Raw genomic sequence first — 12,304 nt, forward strand, 5'->3', positions numbered from 1 at the left:
TATACTTTTGGTTATAAGCACTCGTAAAATGGATAATGAGTTAAACAATTACCATCATTTATGACCTAATAAGTCACGTATAATGACTGATATAGTCAACTATCATAATACTTTATAATAGCTGGTCACTCAATGACATTTTTGTATGCATTATCCTAATATATTATAATTCACATGTATGTAATACATACCTTTTGTATGCTTTTTACATGTTATAGGTTACTCTTAAGCTTAACTTAAAGTAAAGATGAAACAAGATAATTAAACATAGACAAGAACAACAAACAACGTTTCTTACATTCATTATATTTATTACCTAAAGCAAATAATGCTGCACCTACAGAAATGTGTTATCTCCTTATATGCATTATATTATTAAGTGTTATGGTGGTTGACATATAGATTATTATAACATGTATATATATATATATTTCTGAGTGCTTAAAACGATAATGAAACAGTGCTATTAGCAGGTTATAAAGCATGTTTTTAATGCATTATAGATGTGGGAGTCATAGAAAGTGTTACCAAAAGCTCTGACAGCACTATGCCCTGGGCACAATTCCCACCGTTAGAATTTTGCAAAAATGCAGAACCAAACAGTCAATTATTTGTGTGTTGGCTGTCCGCAGTGGGCCGTCAGACAGGTGGTGTTACAGTAGCACCAGTCTCCTCGCCCCGGTATGTGAGTTCGGCGTGACACTTTATGATTGATGGTCAGAGTGCGTGCCCAGGAGGCCTCTCTGGCTCTCCAGCGCCCAACACACTTGCAAAGAAACCGCGGTGTCCTCGAATCTGGACTTTCTTTCATGCACAAAATCCTTCTTTCCTTTTTCTATTGGCTCTGTTTTCATTTTCTCAAGTGCCCACCCTGAATGTTGGAAAAGAAGCAAAAGTGAGCCTCGGGGGGTGAAGCGTAGGGAGAGCCGTCCTGTTGTTTCACGTTAACAAGCCCAGCAGCTTGGCAGTGGAACTGAGGCCATAACGGCTTTGCTTTGTGTGCCCCACCTCTTCGCGTGTGTGTGTGTGTGTGTGTGTGTGTGTGTGTGTGTGTGCCTGTTTAATGTTTGACGAGTCTGAACAGCTTATGATGAAGAAATATAATTTACATTTCCCCTGGCCTGATTCCCAATTGTTTTGTTTTGGTTCACTTTCATCATGTCTTGTTTAATGAGTCTTGACACATTTGAAATGTTGTAAATATGTACTGAACTGCCTCTGCCATTCATGTTTGTCTGTTGTTAAAGCGTCACTTGGCCCCGGATGACTCACTGTATGGATGTACAAACCAGATGATGTTATATGGATGTGGAAACCAGAAACATATGCTTTTGTGACCACGGCCGGAAGATGTGGTTTGGATATTACACAGAATGTATTATTTTTATGGTTTTATGTTGTTTCCAGACAACAACTGCCCTATCGCTAATGACTTTGCGGAGAACTTAGTGCAAATGTGACGCGGGTTAATCCAACCCTCTGCTTTTCCCATAGAGTCACGGACAGGATCTGACACAACAACCACTTTCATTAATCTCCCGGGAATATTGCTTCACTCACACATAAATCGTCCACCTATCACTCTTTGGGAACAAAGGGATTCTTCCCTCATATCAAAGTCTTCCTTGTACATTTTTCCTCTGAGGCAATGAACCACTGACTTTTTAATCTAAATGATACAAAAATAAATTATTAGTTAATGAGCTGTGTGTTGTGTTGATCATCTGTCTCTATAATTGCAGTCATTAGACTGAGCTGTGGAAATAATGTCAGATTGATGTGTGTGTGTTTCCCATTGGAAAGTATGTTCGCATACAAGTGGGCATGCTTCAGTGTGTTTCCACTCACAGGGGGGAGCTGAGGTCTGGAGGGGGAGAGGACCAGGGAGAGCGGCTCCCCTACAGTAACAGAGCAAGGGCCAAGCTCTGTAAATAAACAGCGTGTACCTCGCCTCTGAGGGAAACCCAACTCCAGAGTCAGGTCCAAAGCAGGAAACTCCTTCCTCTCGTTTTCTCCCTCACCTACAGTCTCCTCTCTTCCACCCTCTAACCAAACAGGCCAGCTCCATCCATCCTGCTGAAGGTCATTTACAGGAAAGCGACCATTTATCATCCCTCTCCCCAGGCATGGCCATCAAGGCTTTGAGAATAGAGGTAGCTGAAATGTCAGGACACACACACACACACACACACACACACACACACACACACACACACACACACACACACACACACACACACACACACACACACACACACCCCCCAGAGCATTCATTACATTTCGCTGACGCTTTTATCCAAAGCAACTTACAATTACGATTACAGGGACATTCTCCCTGTAGTAACTAAGGGCTAAGTGTCTTACTCAAGGGCACACTAGTGGTGGTGTTCCTGGGGATTTGAACTCACAACCTTCGATCTTCAGCCCACCTCACTATCCATTAGACCACCACTAGAGCATCGTTCCATTAGCTTGCCTGTCTTTCTTCCTCTGTCTATGTTTTTCTTCCCTTATTGCTTGTGACAAGGCTGGGAAATTGGACAAAGTAAAGAGGCCAATTATGCACTCTGCCCTTCAAGACTTCTCCAACGCAAAGCAAGGTTTCTTTTTCTTTCTTTATTTTATGAAGTTAACCCCCTCACCTGAACCCAGATAAAAACCATGGAAAGTGTAACTACTATATGCAATCATCACCTTCAGCAACGTCTGCATTATCTGACTTATCTTAACTCAAATACTCACCAGAAGATATTTCCATTAATACCTGTCCCTTGAGTTTTCAGATTGTAGGATAAAGAGATATGAAAACTTCTGCCAGCGTTATCAAGTTGCAACCAAACAAATAACTATTTTGTAAATGTAGTTGCCTCTCTTTATCATGCCTGTTTAGCCACGTTTAAGTGAACCTTGGCTGGTCTTTCATCCCCAAAGTCTCTCAATCCAGTAGGTTACTTTCCATCCATTAAGAGGCGTTTTCCCACACTCTATGTATTAAAGGATATATTAAACAGCATTTACTTGCTTTACGATTGGAATCACGCCTCTGCACCAGTATATTAATATCAATAACAGGCTTTGAAAACCGTTTTTTCACACCTTTTAAATGTATCCCTTTTGTTTCTCTTTCTGTCCCTGCCAACAACATGGCTTTCTCCCTAATCCAGCTTTTATAAATGTGTAATTGTAGGCTCCACAAAGATTTGAGGAACTTTCCTTGTGATCAGAGAATATCTATAATAACAACAAATGGCAAGAGAGAATCATATTGATTATTGTCGGCTTCCTGTGTGAAATTCAAGTGTGTTTGGAAAACGACTCTGTTTGCAGAGAAAGCTGGGAAAAGCTGCTTCTTAGAAAAGAGCAAAGCGGATCTGGCCAAATACTGTCCATTCTTCCCCCTCCCCATCTTACTGACAATCACACATCCACACCACCCAGCGCCGCGAGGGGGGGGGCTTACCAATCGTGCTTTCATAAGCTGCCAAAGCGGCTTCATTGGCTTTAAATGGAGCCTCATTACCACTGTGCTTCAAAGCTCAACAACGCCATTTTCCAGCATGGGGTTGTTGATTTGTAAAATACATGAAAAAGTTGTTTTTGCATAATAGGTGACCTTTAAAGCGCTACTTCTTTCTCAAAACATTTAATTGTATATCAATTACTTTGTCTNAGAGCCTCAGAATACTGAAATCTGTATTTTTTGTCATATTTTTTTCCTTCTAATTTGTTATTATTTGGTGCAGGCACGAAACATGTAGTTACCAATAGAAATACATTGCTTCTAAAATCGTTCTGTGTCAGAATACTGAAATCTGTATTTTTTTTTATCTGTTTTTCCTTCTAATTTGTTATCATTTACATTGCTTTTAAAAATCGTGCTGTGCAACACGAAAAAAAAGTGGAAAATCGTGATGGTGAACACGAAATGCCGTGAGACTGTGTTGGTTATTGACATATTCCCCAAGTGTGTAGAATGTCATCTTTTTTAAACAAGACAGTATGACAAAAAGGTTTGAGTTTCTTTTATTTTGTGAAAGATGTAGCCCTAGGAGTGAAGTGTTAGCCAAATGATTACAGTTCATGCCAAGTAAAGGCAAGCCCGGTTCATTTCCAGCCATGGGACATTTGTTGCACGTCATACTAATACCTATCGCTCTCTCTCTCTCTCGAACTAACAGTCTGTATCTTCACTGTCCTTTGTCGAAAATAGACATTCAAAGATTGCTCCCTAAATATACATTTTATCTTTCAGGAAAGTAGAATACTTGAAGAATATTGGAAACAGGAAGGAGGTGCAAAAATATAAAGATGCTGACAAGGAATTAATTTCTTCACTGGATAAGTGTGCTGGGGATGGAGCCTTTAACGGGTGGAAACATATGGTGCAACAAAATTGGATACTTAATCCCTTAAGTATCCAATTTTGTTGCACCATATGTTTCCACCCGTTAAAGGCTCCATCCCCAGCACACTTATCCAGTGAAGAAATTAATTCCTTGTCAGCATCTTNATTCCAGATTAGTTTTTTTCTCATGTTGTTGTAATTTAGTTTTTCTATTTTTAGCTCATTTTATTGTATTTATTGACCTCACTTGTATTCCTGTACAATTCATATTTGTACTAATGTTATTTTCTTTCTTGACACAAGCTTAAAACGACAGCAATAAACAACATTGCACCAGAAAATCATGACTCATCCCTGTATTTAAAAACTTGTCTTAAAGGGGACCTATCATGCAAAATGCACTTTTTGATGTCTTTTATACATAAAGATGTGTCCCCGGTGTGTCGGGGAACTCACGTAGCGTCAGAAAATAAAACCCTCTCTCTTTTCCTCCGTACCCAAATCTCTAAAAACGGGGCTACAACGGAGCTGATCGAGATTTGCGTCCGATATGACGTAATATTGGAAATGTAGGCTGGCTTTACACCCACCCACGGCACTATCAGACACGTTGCTATCAGAAACAATGCCCGGCTGTTTTGGAAGTAATATGGTCGGTGCATGTTTACATTAGCATCGCTAACACTCAGAGCTAACCTGTACTGGAGAGCATGTGTGTGAAGAAGCAGGAAATAAAAAGGAACTCACCTTGTGGTATAACCGGCAAGAGAGAAAGCCTTTGAGCTCCATACTGTTTCAGAAATAATCCTTGATAATCCATGATAAGGCGTTTTATCACGGCAGTATTTGCCGGTAGAATCTCCCGCATGAGCTCAGCCCCCTCCTTTTGTTTTTTATCAATTTAAAAAAAAAAGAAGCTTTATACCCCAAATCAGCACTTTTGAAACAGGAAGTGAAATAGAGGGATATGAGGCATGGCTAGAATGGGTGATCTGTTTGGTATTTTTTGCAAAACACTTCATAGACATGTTTTTTATATATTTGTATATATCTGAGACCTATTGCCTAAAAATAACATGATAGGTGACCTTTAAAGCAAAAATGCCACCATAGGGGATTTGATCGAATCTATTTAACTATATCTCCTCTTGTGGCAAATTCTAGTAGATGGTATTCTCCAGACTCTTTTTAAACAGTTTATTTTATTTAGACGTCAAGCAATTATGAAGCAACAATATTATTCACCTCGAGTTGATGTGTTAAAAATAAAAATCCAATTGTGTTTTTAGCTCTGTTTTTGGTCTCTACCAACTTCATAGTTTACAAAGGTCAAATTCCTCCCTGAAGAATAACAGTTTTGCTGACATCAACAGTAGCTTATTAATCAATGTTTATTGCATACACATTTCTTAAAATGCTTATTCATTTTTGACATATTCTGCAATGTGTAGCCACCCTTATTCTCTGAAAGAGTATCTCTCAGGTATAAGAGTGAGCGCTGCACACATGTTTAACTTTCCATCTTTTGAGGGGATGGGGCGTATGAGGTGGGGGTATCCAGATGGCCCCTTAATTAAAAGCAGATGGTGGCAGTTAAAAAAAGAATGAAAAAATGAAAGGATGCATGCATTACACTGAGAAGTATAAATATAGTAACCTGGAAAATGACAGTGAGTGTACAGATCATCTTTTGTTTGGAATCAAAAGTGTGCATCAATAACAAACAGGAAGAAGTCATACCAAAGTTTTACATACAAAAATAAAGTAGTACTGTAGGAGTACTTTACTCTTCTGGAGTTCTCCTTAATTTAACATTAATGGGAATTCAGAGGGAATAAATTCAGAGGGAATAAATTCTCAGTTTTTACACAACATTTATTTTGCCTTGAAAAAGCAATAAAAGTAAGATTGTGAAATTCTCACACACACATGTTCTCATTCCCTAAACTCCCTTTACTCTTGTTTTGGCTAAACCTCAGAGCAAAACAAACATGCAAGTCAGAGAAAATCTTTCAGATGAGACATGTCACAAATCTGCTTCAAATTATCCACCCACAAATAACGATTCAGGTCCATATATTTTCGAAGTAAACTCCAAATGGCTCCAAGTCAACATGAATTCACCCCAAAGCGCTTGAGTCGATCAAACTCCACAGTAGGCCGTGCTCACCGCCGCTGAAAAGTCATAACCACAGTGATTATTGTAGGGCTGGTGTTAGCCATATTGTAGCTCAACACCTTCTAATGACCGTCAGCTTATTGCAGCGCACTTTAAATGTGTAACGCGATACCGCTGTTCACACCACAAACCAACAGGTCTTCAGGGACTTTTCAGAAGGTGTCTTGTAATTGACTCCCAACTAACGCCGCCCTCGACTGACTGACTAAGATTTGTTGAAAGAGAAAAAAGGAATGAAGAGGAGTTTTGGTTGGAGATTAAAACAGGCAAGGGCTGCCAGCGATTGATGGAGTTTCTGGCGTAAAACAAACACATTTTGTTTAAAATAGTAAGTTTGGCTTGTGACCGTCTGCACTCGACTACAAATTTGGCATTTTCGTGAACGTCAAGTATGGTGTTTACAACAAGAAGACATCAACAAAATCCCATTTCTATTCTTGCTCGCTTTTAATCCCGTTTTTTATATTTGCAATCACACAGAGCTTCAGGAGTCGTTTGCATTCCAGCGAGCTTACGAAGCCCTCTCACCTGGTTGTTATTATGCATGCTTTTTGTGTGGTACGGCGGCCCCACTCCCTTTCCCCCAATAACCCTATCCTCACCTCAACCTTGAAATAATAATCATAACTTTGTCATGGCACCGTGGCACACATAGCCCCCCTGCCTCCTGACCTTCGACCCCAGAGATAACTGTCATTTGTAGGTTTCTAGCGCTGCAGCAGAGCGGATATGGTTGGATTCAGGAGTTAAGTGTTTCTTCATGATGCTGCGTTCAGGTCTGCTGTGTTTTTGATTATGCTCAAAGCTGCTTTATCTCTCTGCAAAATGGCCTGCTTTTGTCAGTGGGCTATGTAAACATCCTATCCTTCATATATGAACATCAGTGTTGACTTTTCAAAGCATGAGGAATGAGAGAAAATATATATAGAGTTCACAGGAGAGTGCATGATGGTTCAGGGAGGGTGATCAAGCATTGAAAAAGGTCTTCATTTTACAACAAGAGTGTAGAATAACGATGTCTCGCTGCTTAAAAGATGGTGTGTTGAGCAAAACACACAAAAGTCTGTTGAAATATATAAAAAAACTCCACACATCTGGCCCTTTCACAATCACTTCGGTGGGGTTTTCCCTGCCCCCATCCCAATCTCGGGTTTCTTGGATCGCTAGGACAGGTGCACATTCAGGTGGAGCATTACTCAAAGATCCTCTCTATTGCTCCTTACTGACAGTCCCATATCTCACAATATCATTGCTCGTGTTGTGTGGAACGGTTTGAACACCTGCCTTTCATAAAAAAAGAATGTACAAATGTAGTTTTTGCCGGTCCTTTGGATGGAAACTTCAAAGCAAACCATCCCATCTTAATTTCAGTTATAAATTGCTTTAGTGAGGCTAAATACGTTTACATTCCTAGACCAACTTCATCAAGACAAGCTCATATGGTAAAATTATCCAAATATGACATTCTTACATAATGGAAACTGTAAGGTAAAAATAACCATAATCTGTTTAAATAGTTATAAATAGGTTCACTGAACATTACGATGGAAATCATTTGTGAAATACTTTTCAGTCCGGTTTCCCTGAGGCTGAAATGTACTGTATTTTAAAGAGGAAAGGATTTATGTCTGGTTGTGCAGCGAGTGGTTCTGATTATCTGGCCAATTTCACTGGTATGGATTGTTTTTCCATTCGCTTGTTTCTGCCACTGAAACAAATGCTCGCAAAAACAACGACTTACCAACACCTCGCAACACTCCAAAGCTCATCAACATTCAAACCAATAGGACTGCTCTTCCTGTCAAGATAAAAATAAAATAGGGTTAGGATTAGTAATTTAGTTAATGCCAGGATGACCCTTGCTTAAAATGTCGCCTGTGTCTTTGAGCGCCTAAGGGTCTCAGTCGGCTTGGTAATTCTGAGGTTGGTGTGCCAAAGTAAATCGAGATGTCTTTCTGGTTATACCACATGAAGCGATGCTTGTGTTGCCCTGGCCGTAGCTTGGCATCAGCTATAACCGCTCAAGAAACAGGAGTAGAGGACGGGAAGTGTGGTTTCCTCTGGTTTTACACAACCATGTCAAGTCCTGGGTCCTACACAGCTCAGCAAGCCACTGAACTGTGACACACACTCATAGGAATTTCGCCTTTATTAAAATGACTGCCTCTGTTGCTCCTTCTATGTGTAGTTTGATGTTTTGCAACTGCTGAGGTTGTTATTCCTAGAATAGTCTCTATATGCTTTTTTTTGCAGATCAGAACCTTCCACACAGTTTAACCTTTGTTTGCCATTCATTTGTGCTTCAACCAGAATTTATAAGCACGCAATGTTACACAAATGAAGCCTCTATGGCACGAAAACCAGATCTAGTCCTCAGCCCTACCATCACGCTAGCGAGGTGTTTTATTGGTCTGCGGGCGTGGCTGCCGAGTGGCATCTGTCATCAGAGCGTGCCCTTGCTCCACGCCAAGGTGAGTTTATTTGGTTTGATACGTGGTGTGCTGCCCATATTTTCACAGGTGCCTGTGTTGTTGAACCAAGAGCCTGATTCCTGCTTTCCCTGGCAGACACAAGGCCCTGGTTGTCCAGAACTTCCTCTGGTGGACGGGGGGGGAGGAAGGGTGCCCCTCTCCCCCTTAGGAAGCCTTCCCCTTCAAAATATCCTTCCTCGCAATCCAACCACACTATCTCCCTTAATCGATTAATTGGGGTTGAGGTGGTGTTTGTGTAATTGAACATAATTTGTTTTATTTTGAAGAATTATTTTGGATGAATTGAAACTCATTTTGTGCGAGTGCTCTGAAGTGACGGGGCACTATTTTCTCCGGGGAAGCAGCACAGTTTGACATTGTTTTTTAAGAGTTACCAAGTCTGTAAATGACAAGTATTTATTGGGCCATTGAGTGATTGAATGTCAAAGAGCAATAGAAAAAGCACCATGGTTCAAGTCTTTCACTTTCTGACTATTTTTAATACTACATCAACACATTTAAGTTCAAATATCCATGGCCGATTTAGACATGTTGGAGGAATAATGATGGAGGAGCTGTCGTTACCTGTGATGGGTCTCGGGGAAGGGGGTCTTCCTGGCAGAATCACGTCCTGGTGAGCAGCTGCAGTCGAGTCACGCATCAGCTGAAGCTTCGAAAGAGAAGCCAAGAGCAGGTTGACTCTGGTGAAGATATGGAAAGTCCGTCACACGCCTGTTGATGTCAATCTGGAGTCAGATGGATATATCTTTGCCTATGGAACATGGGGAGAAGATGGTGTCTAGTCCTGGCTTCATTCAACTCTGGAGAGAATACATTTACTGTTAAGTTTGAAATGAAGTTATTTTCAAAGTATTGGCAATCATAAATTCAATTCTTTGTCCTATCCTAAACCCTGATGACGATTAGCCCATGGGAAAAACTGCCAATATATTTCAGGATTTCCACAGTAGGGGATATCTGGCCAAAGTCTTCCTCCTATGTGCGTTGCTCATTGATGACAACAAGAAGCCAACTTAATAGCTAATTTTAGGAAAATAATGCAATGAATTGTTGTCAAACTATGCTCAATGGGTTGTGAAATTGCATTTGCGGCAATGTGTTTTGCCTCCTTTGCCCTTGACATAGATTTGTCATACTTTTTCTCAATTCAACAAAACCCAGTTCCAATGTGATTGGTTAAAACTATTCGGATTAGAACCACTACAACCTACACCAAAGCCTTGTCCTGTTGCCTAGAGATTCTGCATTCATAAAGTGATTTCTAATTATACAGAATAATGTTTACACAAAAAGTCAAATATAATTTGTCAATACTATTCGGACTAACAATAACATGCAAATTCCAAAAGTTGTTCTCCGTTTTAATTAGCAAATGTTAGCATGCTAATTTAGAAATGTAAAATGTTTTCTCTCAGAACGTTATTGACAATGCAGTTTTGTAATCATCGTAATTTTAAGGAGAGCAGTCAGCTCCATGACAAAAAGAAGCTCCTCAAGCCCCCCCGTGCAAGCACTATAGATCTTCACTTGTCTAACTGTCACAATGCTGACAACGACCACAATTCCCGCCAGCTTGCAGAATTCCTGGTCCTTTACATGAGAAGTGGACTCAGAGGAAAATAAAAAGTCTCAGAATGGAATCTTTTTTATTTTCACTGGGGGATTATGTGGGCCTGCATCGAAGCTTGACAACTGAAGTCCCGCTGAACTGTGGGGCTTGATGACATCTCACTCTGGACTCTTCACTGTCGTCTCTGGGGGGGGAAAGCTACCGTCTCCACAAAACCACAAAGTTCACTTTTAACACATTTCATGAGTCGTCTCAACCGCTAACCCATCCAGCGTTCCCATGCTGTCATGGGGTTTCTGTTCTCCATGTCATTCCCTAATCACTTTCCTTTCTTCTCTCAACCTCTTTCCCTAACCTTGCTTGCCCCTTTCCTTTTCAAACCCCCACTTTCCCCATTCTCTCTGTCCGTCTTCACAGATAAGTAGGCATCCCTCACCTTTCACATAGCATCACATGGTAGCAATCAGAGTGGGCTTTGGCAGACAAATTAGGGCAGTTAATGTGGACCGGAGATCAGTGCGGAGGCGGGGAAGCTGGTGCTAAATGCCACCAGATGGGGCCTGAAGTGGATCGGCCTGACGCAGTACGGTACAGTATGGCCTGGGGTGAGGAGCTGAAAGAGGGCCTAAGCCTTGAGAAAAGAGGAGCATTATTACTAAATCAATTTTTTTATTAGCAAGAAATGGACCGTTTCCAGAGATGGTACACACATTCTTTACTCAAGTATAGTACAGATACTCGTGTTTAAAAATACTCTGGTAAAAGTAGAAGTGCTGACTAAACTTATTTTCTCAAGAGAAAGAAGAAGTATGGGCTTCGGAATGTACATATAGTAAATAGTACCCATAACTACCATCTGTTTTAAAGAGTACCTGACCTCCCTTTATATTAATAGAACAATAATGTCATTGTTAGCTAATGAATGTTTCCATGCTGAACAACGGCAACATGACAACGTTTTCATCGGTCCCTGTTCTTTAGAGAAGACCAGGAAATGATGGATACACGGATCGTGTTCAAATCAATAGGCACGCAATGACTCTAAATAATAATGATCACGCCACCAAACACAGATTAAAACTAAAGTAACTAACCTGTATTGAAAATGTAACAAGTAGAAAGTACAGGTATTTGTGATAATAATGTATGAAGTAAAAGTTAAAAGTCGTAGTGGAGTAAAGTACTGACACCAGAAAAATCTACTTAAGTACAGTAACAAAGTATTTGTACTCCACTACTTCCCACCTCTGACTGCTGCATAGAGAAAAGACACATTCAAAGCAATTTTTAGTTCAAAAATGACAGTTTTTTCATTGGAAATCTATTAAACCTGGGTCTGATCTGAGATTTATTTTGAGAAATTCTGTCTAGAACCACAGTTTTTTGGAATAAATGCTTACAGACATATCGTCAACATCATTGCTCCCTTGCTCGATAGGACTTTGCAACAGTCTTTCTCTGTCGCTTTAGAAACTGTGTATATATATTCCAAAAAATGAGTCAGAATTATTTTAAACACAGCCCCCAGTTCACCTCTGAATTATGCATATTTAATCAAATGCTTGGCTGACGCGGCCGATTGGACTCAAAGCCAATTCAGAATGGATACTCCTCAAATTGCACATTTTCACCAATCAGTCTGTCGTCACTTGTAAAAATGTAAATGAATAATGCTCTCTGAAATCTATTAATTCAAAAATACTTTTCTCCTATAAAAT

Source organism: Notothenia coriiceps, unplaced genomic scaffold (genome assembly GCF_000735185.1).
Source record: "Notothenia coriiceps isolate Sejong01 unplaced genomic scaffold, NC01 NC01_scaffold00029158, whole genome shotgun sequence".
Taxonomy (NCBI): domain Eukaryota; kingdom Metazoa; phylum Chordata; class Actinopteri; order Perciformes; family Nototheniidae; genus Notothenia; species Notothenia coriiceps.